Source organism: Macrobrachium rosenbergii, chromosome 55 (genome assembly GCF_040412425.1).
Source record: "Macrobrachium rosenbergii isolate ZJJX-2024 chromosome 55, ASM4041242v1, whole genome shotgun sequence".
Lineage (NCBI taxonomy): Eukaryota > Metazoa > Arthropoda > Malacostraca > Decapoda > Palaemonidae > Macrobrachium > Macrobrachium rosenbergii.
In genome coordinates, this window is record NC_089795.1 from 16,933,776 (window position 1) to 16,948,842 (window position 15,067).

Below are 15,067 nucleotides of genomic sequence, written 5' to 3' on the forward strand. Positions count from 1 at the left end.
TCTGAATTCCTATTGAAGGAAGAAGTAAGTGCCATTCAGTGTTGGGAAAGGCCGCTCTGTCTCGAAATTCTACATGCTCAACCTCAGTCATAGTTTTCCTTTCAATAATGAGGTATTTCCGTCTGGTGAAAGGATGCACATGAGGCATCTCACTAAAGGTTATCAATATCATTCTCAGGGGCAGATACTTGTTGTCTGTACTACATTCTGATTTGAGATTTTATAGCCTGACCTGGTCATATTAGTGTTACCAGTTGGAGCTCTGGGTGTGAGTAGGCGATCTCTTATTACTCATTCTGATTTCAACAGGGATCTAGGTTTTTTATTACCCTGTTCCAATGACCTAAGTTTTCTGGTGAAAGTACCAACCTTTGCCTGGGCAGACTGTGCAGTCTCTTAATTCTCTAGTTTAAGGATGATAAATTTTTACACATCACATCCAATTCCATATCCAGGACAGACCTGAATTCCTCTTGGGAATCATGGATAGTATCTCTGATATGATGACACTCAGTAGCAAGGTCATCCTTGACACTGTTCATGGTTTCTTCCCGGAATTCTGAACGTAAACAAAGTGGAATTTCCCTATCAAAGAAGCCTGCATTAACTGATTGAGCCAAGGCAGTTGTATCGCCACTGCCCAGCAGTATATTACTCCAGGATAAATCACTACCCCCTAGAAGGTACAGACACTTCAAATGGGGTAGGGTGGACCCTATCAGGGTCCCCTTCAATATCTGATTGCTGCATGGGAAAGACAAGATTCTCATCTGAAGTGTCTCTTTCATTTAAAGCAGGAGACTGTTGCCTAGATCTTCCAGATTCAGAAGGGAAATTAAAGTGGGTATATCCACTTCATGTCTGGTATTAGTGAACTCTCTCCCAAGGAAAGACTCCATTGGCGTTAAAGTGGGGTTCCTAGAATCCACTGCTTTTGGAGTATTGGCCCAAACATGGATTCTGCTCGGAGACAGATGGTAACATGCACTGCTGGAGTTCTGCTGAATGACGTAATCTCCCACTATGCTCCTGCTGAACTCATAGAGACGTCTTAAAATGAGCTCTTTCGTCATTTAAACGTGTTGCCAGGAACATGTTGCATATTTCACATATGTCTGGCAACCAACCAAAATCTCCTTTATTTCTGCAAGGGCTGACTCAAGGCAGGCAGTTATGAGCCTTTTCCACAGACAAAAAGCAGATTGAACAGTTCACTGTGGTGCAGGTAATCTGTGGGTTCCATGCAACAGCAGCCCAGTAGTGAAAAAAGGAACAAGTGTTTACTAAAAGCTACTTAGTGTTAACTACCTGTATCACTGCATAGGCAGCAAATACTTCAAATTAAAACAGACTGACATGGCCACAAGTACGTGTTCATAGTTGGTATATAATTAAAATCATTAATTATTGGAATTATCGAACCAAATTTATATAAAATCAGTATCTCTAAGATTCTGATTTGTTTGACAAAGCTCACCACTACGAAAAGTGCTTTTTATATTCCTTTAGGAAAAAGAAGGGCGTCACGACAATTTTTCTCAACACCTGTCGTGTCACTACCGATGGATCAATACCTGTCAGAAGTAGATCTGCATGAATGTACTGTATTTCCTTTAACACCTGAGAATAACTGAGGAACTTTCTACATCACAAAATCCATTTAGTTTAATTATATGATACTACAAAGGAAATATTAGCCTTTAGTAAACACCAAGGCTTGTAAGTCAAATTGATCATGGCTATGCTTCGCAACGAAGTTAGGATAACCCGATTTACCCTTACGGATAACCTAAAGTTACAGACTAATGAGTTTCAATAACAAAACTGCCTAATATTATTGCATTAATGCTAATTATCACTTTGTCAGACAGGAAAAAACAGCACAACAGTTACAACATAGCCTAACGATCCAATCGTAACTTTTCCAGAAATGATTCAGTTTTTACACCTCAGCTGACAGCCATATTAACAAAACTGATAGCAGAAATTTCGTTATTTATTCAGATTCCTTAAGTGTCATTACACACATTAAGCAATTTAGCCCTTCTTTTCCAGGTATTCAAGTGCCAGCCCATGTTAGTCTAAGAGGTAAAAGACACAGACGCATCAGCCAGATATGAAACAAAACTGGATAGTACTAATTATCCTTTAGTTCCTTGTACAGATATGAAACAGCCTAGCCAGTCTTATACGAAACAAAAATGGCAAAATAATGGAATTCTATCTCTGAGGAGAACTCAGAATGTCAGGAAGTTTGTCCATCGACTGACTTTTGTTTGCATCATCATACCAGAGAAATTGGGGACATGAGACTAAGCTGAGTGACTAAGTATAGGCCATACTAATTTAACCTACCAGTTCATCCTGGAAAGAGTGGACTGTCAGCCTGGGGTTTTTATGGAATCCTCCCTACTGTGGAGCACATATTGGTGGATGGTCCCAGATGTGTAGAGAAAAGAAGGCAACATCACGTTCCATGTTCTATAAGAGAGGTTTTAAATAAGGACATCGATGTTGATAATGTCAAGTGCGTTGAAAGCTAGATTACTAGTAATAAACTTATCACAGATTTACCTCCTATCCATTCTCTTCATTATACTGAATAACCAGCAACTACAATACTAGGTCATCAGAAGTATTAAAGTGCATTCATTGCATAGCAATGAAAGAATCTCCTAAAGCTGTTAAAAGTTTGACATAGAAGTCAAATAGAAGGCAAACACTATATGAGCAATTGCCTTCCTCTTTCAACCAGTGCTTCCACAGGTAAACAGGATCCCCCAAATAATCAATAACCACCAGCAGTGGGCTTTTAGTCTCTGTGACAGTTTTTATACAGAGTGGAATCACATTGTAATCATAAGGCTACATAGGTCAAAACATAGAGTGAGTATAGCAGGATGCTTGATGAAAATATCCCTGTGTGACTTCCCAGCTACTTGTCCTGTTTCAAACTTTAAAACTCTTCAATACCAAAGTTGCAAAAAAGTTTGTTTGTGGTGCAGTTAATACGTTTGAATTCATTAAAATATATTCCTATATGTTAATATTGTTTTTCCTGAACTTCCGGTATTAGTTGTTAACTTCTAGAGATTAAAAAATGTCAGCTGCTTTAAGCCACATTCCTTAAAGCCCCATTTCAGTTATTTGCTTGCACAACCATATTGCAAGCAATTTCAGCATTGTTCATAAAAAATTTACATGCAATTTACCAGGTTATCACTACCCAGATCCAACTGTGTGTACAATGACCAACTTATCTTGTTAATCATTCTGCTATAATGCACTAAGAACATTAATAGAGTACAGTATTAATGTACTTAATTGGAATATAAAATTTAGACCAAAGGCCAAGCACTGGGACCTATGAGGTCATTCAGCATTGAAAGGAAAATTGAGAGTAAAGGAGGCTTTAAATGTGTAACAGGAGGAAAACCTCACAGTTCACACTGAAATAACTGTTAGGGGAGGGTGGAAGGTAAGATGGAAGAAAGGTAATATGAACAGAGGTACAGTAAAAGGAATGAAAGGGGTTGCAGTTAGGGGCCGAAGGGATGCTGCAAAGAACCTTGAGTAATGCCTACAGTGCACTGTATGAGGTGCACTGATGGTGCTAACCACCTCCCCCCCAACCCCGCCCTTGCGGGGTTAATGTATGTAAGGATTTTACATTTTGGGGCAATAATTCCAAGGTTTTACTATCTAAGAAGTGGCAGTATGCTTCTCTGAGATGTTTATTCATTATTGCAAATAAAGGTGCATGGCAAATGCAAGTAATAAAGCTAGGGGAATTTTCCATTAAACCTAGAAAAGTATTTTCTCTCCAGTAAGCTGCTGCTTGATAAAGGTCACCAACTTTCATCTTAATAAATTCAAAGCGATCTAAGTGAGGAGTCAGTTTCAGATTATATATAATATTTTCACTTAACTATTTATATCAGAAAAGTCTCAAACACTTTGACGGGAAGGATCTTTTGATGATTCCACCACACACAACCTCAGGTGATGTGCATGATTAAATTTTCTAAAAGTTTAAATAAACCCCTAAAGTATAAATTCACTAGATATTAGTGAAAAGCAACATTGGTCTAAAGTTGTCTGCTGACTGTGAAATATATCACCTACAGTGTGCCTTGTGCAATGTACTGTAGACAGCACTAATTATTCTTTGCAACATCATTGGCTCCAGCTAAATTTCTTTCTGCCTCTTACTTTTCTGACATCCTTCCTGGCCTTTTTGCACTTAATTTTCCAACTTCTTTAACTTCTTTAACCTGGCTCCAATTTTCACCTCTCATTTGAGAACAAATCCCAAAGTAGTGGGGCGGGTAACTACTAAAAAATAGGGGAAAAGTGCAAATGGTGATACAAGCATGAAACTTGGCTCAACTATTCTTCTTGTCCCTTAGTCTCATTATCAACCTCTGGCCACACAAAATTTTGCCATTTTCCAAGATGGCCGACAGGTTTTCAAAATGGCGTCCTGTGGATATTTGAATATTGGTATTTAATCGATTAATCACATTCAAATCCCTAAGTCACTCCCTGTTTATATTAAAATATTAAAAACAAGCCTTTATATATGTAGATACATCATTTCTCTGCATAGAAATATCCAAGATGGCTGTCAGTATATAAAAAATGTCTGCCAAAATGCCAAAAATTGGTACTTAAGCTCATGTATGAGGCTAAAGGTTGGGTAATATATGGATTTGGGGTAACTTCAGCCTGATCAGTTCATTTTTTGTAGATAAGAAATCAATTAATCCCCAGTTAATTAATTTTCATCCTCATTTAGAAAAAAAAATAGGTAATAAGCTTAATGTAAAAATGTAATAGTGCAGTGTCAGTGTACTACCAGGGCACACTGGTTGACACTATACTGTGAAACTCAGCATGGGGTTCAGTGCTAGCTAATGGCAGAGATTTGCTATCAGTTTCCCAAATGCTGTTTATTTCTGCTTCACATCTGAAGAAGACATGTCTAGCCCACCAGGTAACAGCTTGCAGTTTATATCAGCTGCGCAAAGCTACCTATATGGTATATATCCAGGAAGCAGAAGAAGAAATTGAGCTAAGCTGTGAATGCTGCATCAAAAAACGAGAATCAGAGTGTTCCCAATTCTACTTTTGGAATCTTGTGCTTCAGCTAGAACTTCTAGTGTTTGTTTTCATCAGGTCATACCGAGAGTCTAATTTCCAATTGTACAAAGATGTGCTGCAGGAACTCATTCCTTTCTTCTTTGCCCTGGACCATGTAAATTATGCCACGTGGCTTTCAATTCATTTGAGGGACATGGAGGCTCTCCAAAATGACACTTCTGATGAATTCACAGAGGGAAATTTCACTGTCCACAAAACCACTCGGCCTTTTTCCTCAATGGATATAGACCAAGCACACGAGCAGAATAATGCTCATGTGAAAGGAGATGGGGGAGCCGTTGGCCTATTTGAAGATGAAGATGCTCTCAGAAGGTGGACAGTGGCTGGTCCTGAAGTAAGGTGCCTGATCGTTGAGTATGAGACTACAAGTGATGCTGATCCAAAATCTGAGGGTAAGCATCATGATGAAACTGAAACTGTGCAGAAAAGGTTTCTTGAAAAGGTTGAAAATCTGGCAAAAGTAATCAAAGAAATGGGCAACCCTTTTGAGGATGATTCAATGGATCTGATTGTGCTAGACAGTCATGAAGTTATGGACAGCAAAGTTAGTGAATCCTTGAGATCTATGAAGGACCTTGGACAGACACAATTCACAAACTTTATTGAGAGGCTCAAGACACCCAGCAAATTCTATGAACCAGTACATATGAACAAAATTCTATTGTTCAGTTGCAAGATGTCTCCTACAGAATCCAAGGGCAAACAGTCACTGCAAATCATAAAGGATGATTGTAATCTATTCTCACTGCCAGAACAGACAGTGTGATTTAAATGAATTCTTTCAACATGAAAATCAAAATTGCCCACCATCACTGGCACAGTATGGACACATGCACCAGGGCACCAAGTCACAGCTGCTGCCCTACTAGAACAGCATGCATCAGACATCCCTGACAAAGAGCCTACCGCTGATGTTATCATAATGGATGGTGCAGCTCTTACAAATGCTCTTATGCTAAAGAAGAAGTCCTATCCAAGATTTAGAAGCATATACAGAAGTACAAGCCAACACACATTGTATTTGATGTGTATAATTCAGACAGTATGAAAGCACAAACAAGACAAAAAAAGAGGCACAGGAGTTCGCCGGAGAGTAATTAGCACAGCAAAAACTCCTGGCAATTGGGCCAGCTTCCTCGGGAATGACCACAACAAAACTGAAACATTTGCATATTTGGCAGACCCAATCATTTCATCTCAAGCAGATGATACATCATGCATAATTGTCACTAAAGGGAATGCTGCACTTTGTAGCAAAGCTGAACAAGAGACTGCTGACCTACAAGGCTGCACTCATGAAGAGGCAGATACTACAGTCCTTTTACATGCTGCATATGCTGCAAAGCATGAAGATATCTCAAGTGAAATCATATGTAGTACAGACAATGACGTCATCATAGCAGTATTTAGCATAGAAAAAACTGGTTTGGACAAACTATGGATTAAATTTGGTAGAGGAAAAGACATGGGGTGGATACCTATCCATGAAATTGCAGCAGCCATGGGACCAAAAGCCTCAGCCCTTCCCTTTTTCCATGCATTTAGCGGGTGTGACACGGTGTCTGCCTTTCATAGAAGGGGGGAGAAGTCTGCATGGCAAAAAGTTCAATAACAGCAGCTGTAGAAGAAGAAGACCTGCAAATTATTGAAGAGTTCGTGGTGCTAATGTACGACAGAAGCAGTTCGTATAAAAATGTAAATGAGGCTAGACTTGATCTCTCTGCAAGAAAGCAAAGAGCTTATGATTGCATTCCCCCTACAATGGCTGCTCTTAGAGAGCATTGCAAGAGAGCTGCCTTTCAAGCAGGGCACATTTGGTGCCAGTCTTTAGTATGTCATCCAGTTTTGCCCAGTCCAAGACACTGGGGATGGCAACAGATTGATGGCACCTGGTTTCCGTATTGGACAGATTTGCCAATAGTAGCAAAATCTTGCCAAGAACTGAATAAGTGTGGCTGCAAAAAGGAATGCCATGGCAGGTGCAAGTGCTACAAATCTGGACTTAGCTGCACAGCTCTCTGCAGCTGCACTGCTAAAACTAATTGATACACAAAACATAATGGTTTCTCTCAGGAGATACATACTTTTTTTTATCTTTGGCAGCCATTTTGGAAATATGGTGTTCACATGGCGGCCATATTGGATAGATGGGTTCACTTTATCTCTTCATGACAGTAAGAATGCTAAAATACAAATTCTCAATCGTTATATGGACAGTATGCAACTTTATAGGCTTATGAAATGAAAATGTTTGAAATGTACAGCAAATTTGCTGCCATTTTGGAAAAGTGCAGCCATCTTGGAAATAGAAAATATTGAGGTGGCCGGAGGTTGATTTTCATTTATGGGGATATTAAGAGTTCTCATGCCAAATCTGTTGCTTGTATCACCATTTGCACTTTTTTCCCATTATCCCACTTCACTAAAGTCTAAAAATGTGACACTGTGGTTTGAGAACACAATACAATTACAACGTTCTACACATTTGTTTGGAGCCACTCACAAATATATGTGTTATATGTGCTGTTAATTTTCTTTTCAAATTGCAAATGGATTTTCTATGAATTGAAAAATTTTGCATCGGGTGATCTGAAAATTTTCCACTTCAAAAGATTTCGATAATGCACAGTAGTTACCATGCATACGGCAGACGGGACAAACTCACAGTAAAATACTTTATAGATCAATTAACGTTTGAATGTAGTACATGTATAGTACTAAAGTGATTACTGATGCCACAGCTGAGATATAATGGTGAAATAGAAGGGAAATTCACCATAAATCCACTTTTAAGAAGCAAATTGTAGTGACCTGATGAGATGTGAAAGAATTTTTGATCTGTAAAGTAAAACAGTATGAATAGCCTTTAAACATTTTCTGTTTTTGTAACAAACTTGCAGATAATGCCTATTACTTTAGAATAGTACAAAATACATAAAAATCACATACTGTCTTAAAATAGCCATTATGAAATGCCTCATTTTATCACAGCAGTACTGTAATATCAACTCTTAAGGTATTACAGTTCACTGTATTGTATAGATTATTTTACTGCTTATACTACGGCAAGATTTCACCAACCATGATAAAATGTTAACAATATCAGACTTACAAGAAGAATAAAATACAAACAAAGCATGAAAATAATTAATCAATTTTCAAGACAAATCCCTAAAAATATTATCCAAAGAATATGTACCTTTTTGAATAAGTTTGTTTTCTTAAATAAGTTTTGTTTCATACATACAAACCAACCCCAAAGGTAGCCTGCATAATACTTTGTTCAGCGAGCAATTGGAGATATAATTATCACAAAAAAGGAAGATGATCCTATTACCCTAAGTCATCAGCGATGCCCTCTCTGCAGGGTCAAAACCCGAATGTCCCTTACCTGCCATACTAAGCATAGTTGTTAAGTCTGATCCAGAGTCTGTTAGATTAGTTAAAAAAAGGGTGGTTTTTTTAACTATTATATAATCAAAGCCAGAGTATGGCCCACATACTCACCTGAAAAGGATGTGGTGTGTGAAGAGTAGTTGTATGTCTGTAATGAATTAAAACAATGATCCGAAATAGAAGGTCAGCTTGGGAAGGGACCACTCTGTATGTAATCTTGTTGACCATGAGGACAGAGGATATGTTGGAGTAGTTTTTGTCCAAAAAAGACCTATCCTTCAGACGGCAGACTTGATAACCTCCAAACTTTAGGTTTTTATGTATTAAGTCGATCTGAAGTTGGTGAAGGACACTGGGCAATAAGAGAAGTTCAGTAAAATAATCAATCTTACTGATTATTTTATTTAACTGGCATTACAATATTAAAGGTCATAGATGCTGAAAGAATCTGTTAGAATTACTTGCTGGAGAGGTTTGCTGAGAGAGAGAGATTGCTATACCACTCCTGAGAGACTGTCTTTGGTTAAGTTGTTATTATCTAGAACCCCAGAAGTCAACAAGTGAGAAGATGAACGGTTATAAGACATCAAAAGGTGTCATCGAATAGTTACCTTACATTTGCTTAGCCTAGAAAATGATAACAAAGACTGGAAAGTCTTTGCTGAGTAATAATGTGAACCAGTCAACATGAAATCATTCATGGCTTGCAACCTAGTGATCCATGCTAGGGCAGTGTTTTGATGTAGTGTAGTTAAATGTAAAGGGTACTGAAAGATAATTAGTCCAATCCTGAAAATACGTTGGACCCAAAAAGACCACCTTAAGTTCCAGACAGATGAAGTGAAGGTTTTGTTCACTTACTGTCATAGAGCTTGCTGTCAGTGTGGCAGATGAACACCCTAAACTGTGGAAGAGGCAAGGGTGAACAGTAAGTGATCTGGGGGCAGGGATAAAAGAACCATCCCTTGGAATAGGTACCAACCCTGTACCCATCCGGGAGCATATAGATACTGTTGCTTAAAAGACAACACCATCTACATGCTCTCTGATGAGTAAGGAGAATCCATAAGCTCAAGTAGTAAGGGGAATCCATAAAATCAAGTAGATCTGGAAAATCTGCATGCTACATAGACTTATATGCATAAGCTCCACAGCAGCACAAAGATGCACCTGCAAAGTGATCTTCTTTGACTGACAGATGTTTCTCTTCAACGAACTGATGAACCTCAACTTGACCTTTCTACTTAGGACTGGTAAGCCAGAACTAATGAAGCTTTAGCTACAAAGGAATGCTGCCTCTACCATGTGTTTTAAATAAGCTTGTCCTGTTGAAGAACACAAGGAATTGAAGCTTACACTGGTATAAATGTAAAATGTGGTTAGAAATTCCATTCATTTCCTAAAATTTTGTAAAGATACACACGAACAAAGAGCCTATGCCCATGATAAGAAGCAATACAAAAGCCCCAGGTGGCATTACACTAACAGCATGGATGCTTTTCCTAGAGAGCTTCCTGTCACTAACTGCTTTGACCAAGCATGAATAGGATTGTCTGGCCAATCACTGTGTTATACTGGCTTTCTTGCCCAACTGGAAAATTTGACATTCATTTTTTAGGAACACCACATTGTTTGGATAAAAAAGCATCATATGCATCTTTGGCTGTTCAAATGTATCTTTTCATTGCACTAGTGATTTTTCATTGTTTTTGATTAGTTCATTACAATGGCAAATGATAATGAACACCCATTGAGTGATAGTGATATTGAAAGTGATAGGGATGATCTTAGACCATCATGTTCCCAGGGAGGCACAAAATGTAGAGTAGTGAAAGTTGTAAAAACAAAGAAACTCTGAGGTTTCAGGAGAGAATACATGAGCAAAGTGGCTGGGGAAAAAGAAGTAGAAGCTAGGTATATAGACTGACCCAGTAATAATCAATATTTTGGTGTGATAGGCATGGGATTTATTAGGCTTATTTTTTTAAACACTCGGATTTAGCATCTCACAATAAGCAATCCCTCAAATATCTGGATCGCCATTATCCGAAACTCGACAGTATCCAACACATCCGGACCAGGGATCAGGCCCCAGAGATATAAGATATATAAAAATTTCAAAAAAAAAATGTGAAAAACACCCCTTCGATGGTTGACATTGCTGCTAGGTCTCAAAAAAAAAAAATGCTGGTAACACTGCTGATGCTTGGACTGACCGAGAAAGGGTTTTGGGGTTGGCGAAGTTTCCATGATGAGGGAGGGTCGGCTGGCTTGGCGCCATTAGTAGAAGAAGGCTTAGAGTTGTTTTGGAAGGTGTGGAGCTGGGGAACAGTTTCTATGGCTGGGCGGGGTTGGGGAGGCAGTGTTGGATGAGTGAAGAAGGGTACAGTCCTGAGATACAGAGAGAGAGAGAGAGAGAAAAACATTAACCGAGGTATGTTTACACTGAAGTCTAAGCACAGTAACACACCCACACTCCTTCACTTTTTTTTTTTTTTTTACATTTTATACTACAGTATTCTCGTTTATATTTTTACTGTATTTTCTAATTTTTTATTCTTTCAAGCCAAAAGATAAACACAATCATATGCTAGGGTACGAGAGAGAGAGAGAGAGAGAGAGAGAGAGATGAAAGATTCTATTGTGTGATAATCATACTTAGATTCAACTAAATTTGTAATGAAATACGGTACAGCAAATGGGCAAAGCAAAAAGTTTGACAACACGTGCGTACGTATGCATGCACTGATTCGATAGTGTCATGAACTTCCTGGAATTTATTAAGCTTTGTGTTTTATGTTTATGGAACAGTAATTGATATTTCATTAAAGGATATGTACACAGTAATGATGTACGAGAGAGAGAGAGAGAGAGAGAGAGAGAGAGAGAGAGAGAGAGAGAGAGAGAGAGAGAGAGAGAGAGAATTGAGGTATGTTTACAATAAAGCCTAATACAGTAACACACACACTCCTACAATTTTGTTTATATTTTATGCTACAGTATTCTAGTTTATATTTTTACTGTATTTTCTCAATTTTTTTTTAGTTTTACAAACCAAAAGATAAATGCAATTGTGTGCATAGGGTACGTACGTATGCACAGTCATTCCATGTCGTCAGTGAATTGCTACAGGCTGTTTGGTTTTGTCTTGCCTACATAAGAAATTTGCATGTTAAATATTTTTATGGTGATTAGAAATAAAATATCGGCGGTGATAAATATTCTTTTGTGTACAGTTATGATATGTGTGATAATCATACGTGGTAATCATACTTAGAGTCAACTAAACATGTAAACGGTACAGTAAATCAAGCAAAGAAAAAAATGGTAAACATACATACCATACATATGCACGCACTCATTCGCTTACGATGTGAACTTCCCAGAGTTTTAGTTTCGTGTTTCTATGTTTATGATACAATTATTCATATTTCATTAAAGGATATGTACAGTAATGAGAGAGAGAGAGAGAGAGAGAGAGAGAGAGAGAGAGAGAGAGTGGGGGGGGAGGGGAACCGAGGTTAGTTCACATTGGTAAACAAATGAATCGGGAAGCAGCTGTTTTGTGAATTTGATGGAATTTTACTTTAACATAATGCTAGTTTACCTGTGTATACCTGTTTTACATTTATGTACAAAAATAAAAATAATTCCATTAATACATTCCTTTCTTTAAGTAAAAGATTCTTTTCTTAATTCTTCCGGTAATAGGCTCAATCAACTGATTCTGAGAATATAAACATTACAAATGGCAGGACAATAGTTTTTTTATATATATATTACATGCCATAATAATACATTAGTAAAATAATTCAGTATAAATGGATTCTGTAAGTAAAATAGCCATTTCATTACCATTACCTTTATCTTAAATACAGCTGTAATAGCCTATTTGACTTTTGCAAATGAATGCTATGAGTGTAACACCTGGGCTAACCTAGGTCTATAGTCACACATGGCCTACACATATTTTATCTCGTGTTTGGTAATACAATATGGTAACAACTGATAAGGAAGTGGGTGTATAAAAATACATTAATGGTCATAAAACCATGGTAGGCTGTGGGTAAACACAGGCAGGCTGCCTGCCTACTGAACTGTCATTTACTAGGGAGAGAAAAAGAAGGGGTTCCTTTTTTTTTAAAGTGTATTTATGCAGTATGTTTTGTTGCAAATATGGGGGAAAAAGTAGATAATTGTTTTTTGCAAAAATTTTTCCATTCAACGTGTGATGGTGGTTATTTATAAGTACAATGAGTGTTCACAGTTATGTGGTGTTGACAAGTTTAGGTGAGGAAGGGTACAGAGTTGCCCTCCTGCATTCTTTAATGTAATGACCCTACATCCCAGTCCACCATCTTTCCCTTCCTGAGAGGGATGTTATTCTCTAGTGTGGTAAGATATTTCAGTATCTCATTAAATTTTTACAAATATTTACTGAGTCTGCATGTAACAGATGGACTTCGACGACTCATAAAAATGTAATGCTTGTGTAACTTTGACATGAGTGAAAGCTTAGTAATACAGTGCCTGTTACAAATAATAGCATATCTGCAGACTGGCAGACAGCAATAACTACAGACCAATTTTTATTCTCCTTGTGCTCTTAAAAGTTGCGGAAAAACTAATTTTTAAGCCACTATATTAGTATGTGGAATCCAAAGGTTGGTTAGCCGATAATCAATATGCATATCTGCAATGCTCTTTCAGATTTGACATGCAATTTGCAAAGGAACCCTGTTCTGAGTTTTGAGTGTAGAGTAATTCAAACAGGTTTTAGTGCTGCATTCGATTTAGTAAATCACAAGGCACTTGTTTATAAACTTCAGAATCTTGGAGTGGGTGGATATGTTTAAGATTTACTTCAAGATTTCCTTACAGCAGCGAGTTGCTGTGGATGGGATCTTTAGCAAACCAAGACCTATTGTGTCTGGAATTCCACCGGGTGGTGTTCTGTGTCCAGTAAAACGAGAACACTATTGATTAGCAGATCTCCTACAGATTTTCCACCCCATCCTCCCCTTCGGGTGGATGGGACTCTGCTGAATGAGTTTGAAGCTTTACCTATAATAGGTTTAACTTTTGACTCAGACATCTTACTTTTGAGAAACATCTGATGAAAGTGTCAGCAAATGTCTCATGAAAGTTAGGTATTGTACGTGGGGCCTCAAATATTTATAACAGTGATAAAATCAATGCAACCTGTTTTAGGTCATTTGCCCTACTTTTACAAGAATACTGTTCGGTGTAGATATCTGCTTTTGCCAGAGATTTATCTCTTTTAGATAGAGTAGTTCGTAGTGGTAAGTTTCTGTTTCCTAATATTAGCAGTTATAACTTGCCCATCGACAGACGGTCTCGTTTGTCAATTTTTCGTAAGTTGTATTTCAACAGAGATCTTTCACATTCACAATTGATCCCTTATCCCCTTTCCCTGTCGAGAGCAACCAGATTTACTCGGCAGCAGCACCAATATGCAGTAAATATGCCTCGCTGTCAAATTTCTTAGTTTCAGTGATCCTTTATTCCTCACACCATTGGACTGCGGAACAATTTCCCTGAGAATGTTGCGCAATCGGAACTTCAAAGTCCAAGCGAAGCTGCAATGCATTACTGCTCCAATACAGTTCTCATTGTATTTTAATAATTCACTTAAATTTTTCTTTTCTTTTTTTTAATATGTGATCTCTTCTTTCTGTATTTCATATTACCTTCTGTTACTTCTTTCTAATGGACACCATATTCTTTGGAAGCTTGAATTTCAAGACAATGGCCCTTTTGGGTTTGTTCCATATGAATAGGGTTCATCTTCTGAATAATAATCATAAAACCTTTCTACACCACAGAATCCTTTCAAACCCCATACAATAACATCTTTAAACATTCATTTACAACTAGAAAACAAGTGCAGTCTGTTTTCTGTCTTAGTTCTAGAGTTCAGTAATTACAATACTGTTAGAAAAATCAAGTTTGTGTACAAAATGTGGTGTGGTAATTTGAGGCATCCCAAACCTTTAAGAAACTTTCCAAATTTTCTACAGCAGCATCTGAAAACGCTGTGTAAATGAACCACAATTAATTACTGTTTATAGTTTTTAGAATAAAAACTAAACATAAAAAAGTAAGAAATTTAGTATACCACACTTGTATAATTTTAGCAAGTCACAGAACCCCAAGCTACTTTCGCTTATAGCACTGAGTTGCAAATAATTAACTTTAATGTTTTATATCTCCACTACAAATCTTCCTAAGTGATTTTTAACAAATGCTGCTTATACTGCTATGAATCTTAATGCCTCAAATGCTGTATCCATACACACATCCACAGAATTGGGTTTTTGTCTAGGAATATGGCATAACTTTTTTACAATACATGTAAATTCCTATTGCACCTAGGAGAGAATCCACAGAGCATGACAGAAGGGGTCTTGTCTTTGTCCTGATGAGCTAATCAATCATACACCATCAGAGCAGAACTCTTGAGTAATGGAAGAAGCACAGCTTAAAA

At 37.6% G+C, this 15,067-nt stretch overlaps 1 protein-coding gene across 13 annotated transcripts in view; it reads right to left on the reverse strand.

Annotated features, from left to right (window-relative positions):
- The window catches only part of LOC136835356 (lysine-specific demethylase 8-like), a 252,028-nt gene that overhangs the window by 25,406 nt on the left and 211,555 nt on the right, over window positions 1-15,067 (reverse strand). For 2 of the 13 annotated variants that reach the window (XM_067098758.1, XM_067098748.1), the window contains exon 4: window positions 2,356-2,481. The exons of 10 other annotated variants lie outside the window; for them this stretch is intronic. The gene's annotated coding sequence lies outside the window, so the exon portion shown is untranslated. Of the gene's footprint in view, window positions 1-2,355; window positions 2,482-10,775; window positions 10,951-15,067 lie in introns of all 13 variants that reach the window. One more of the 13 variants, XM_067098749.1, reaches the window with a different exon arrangement.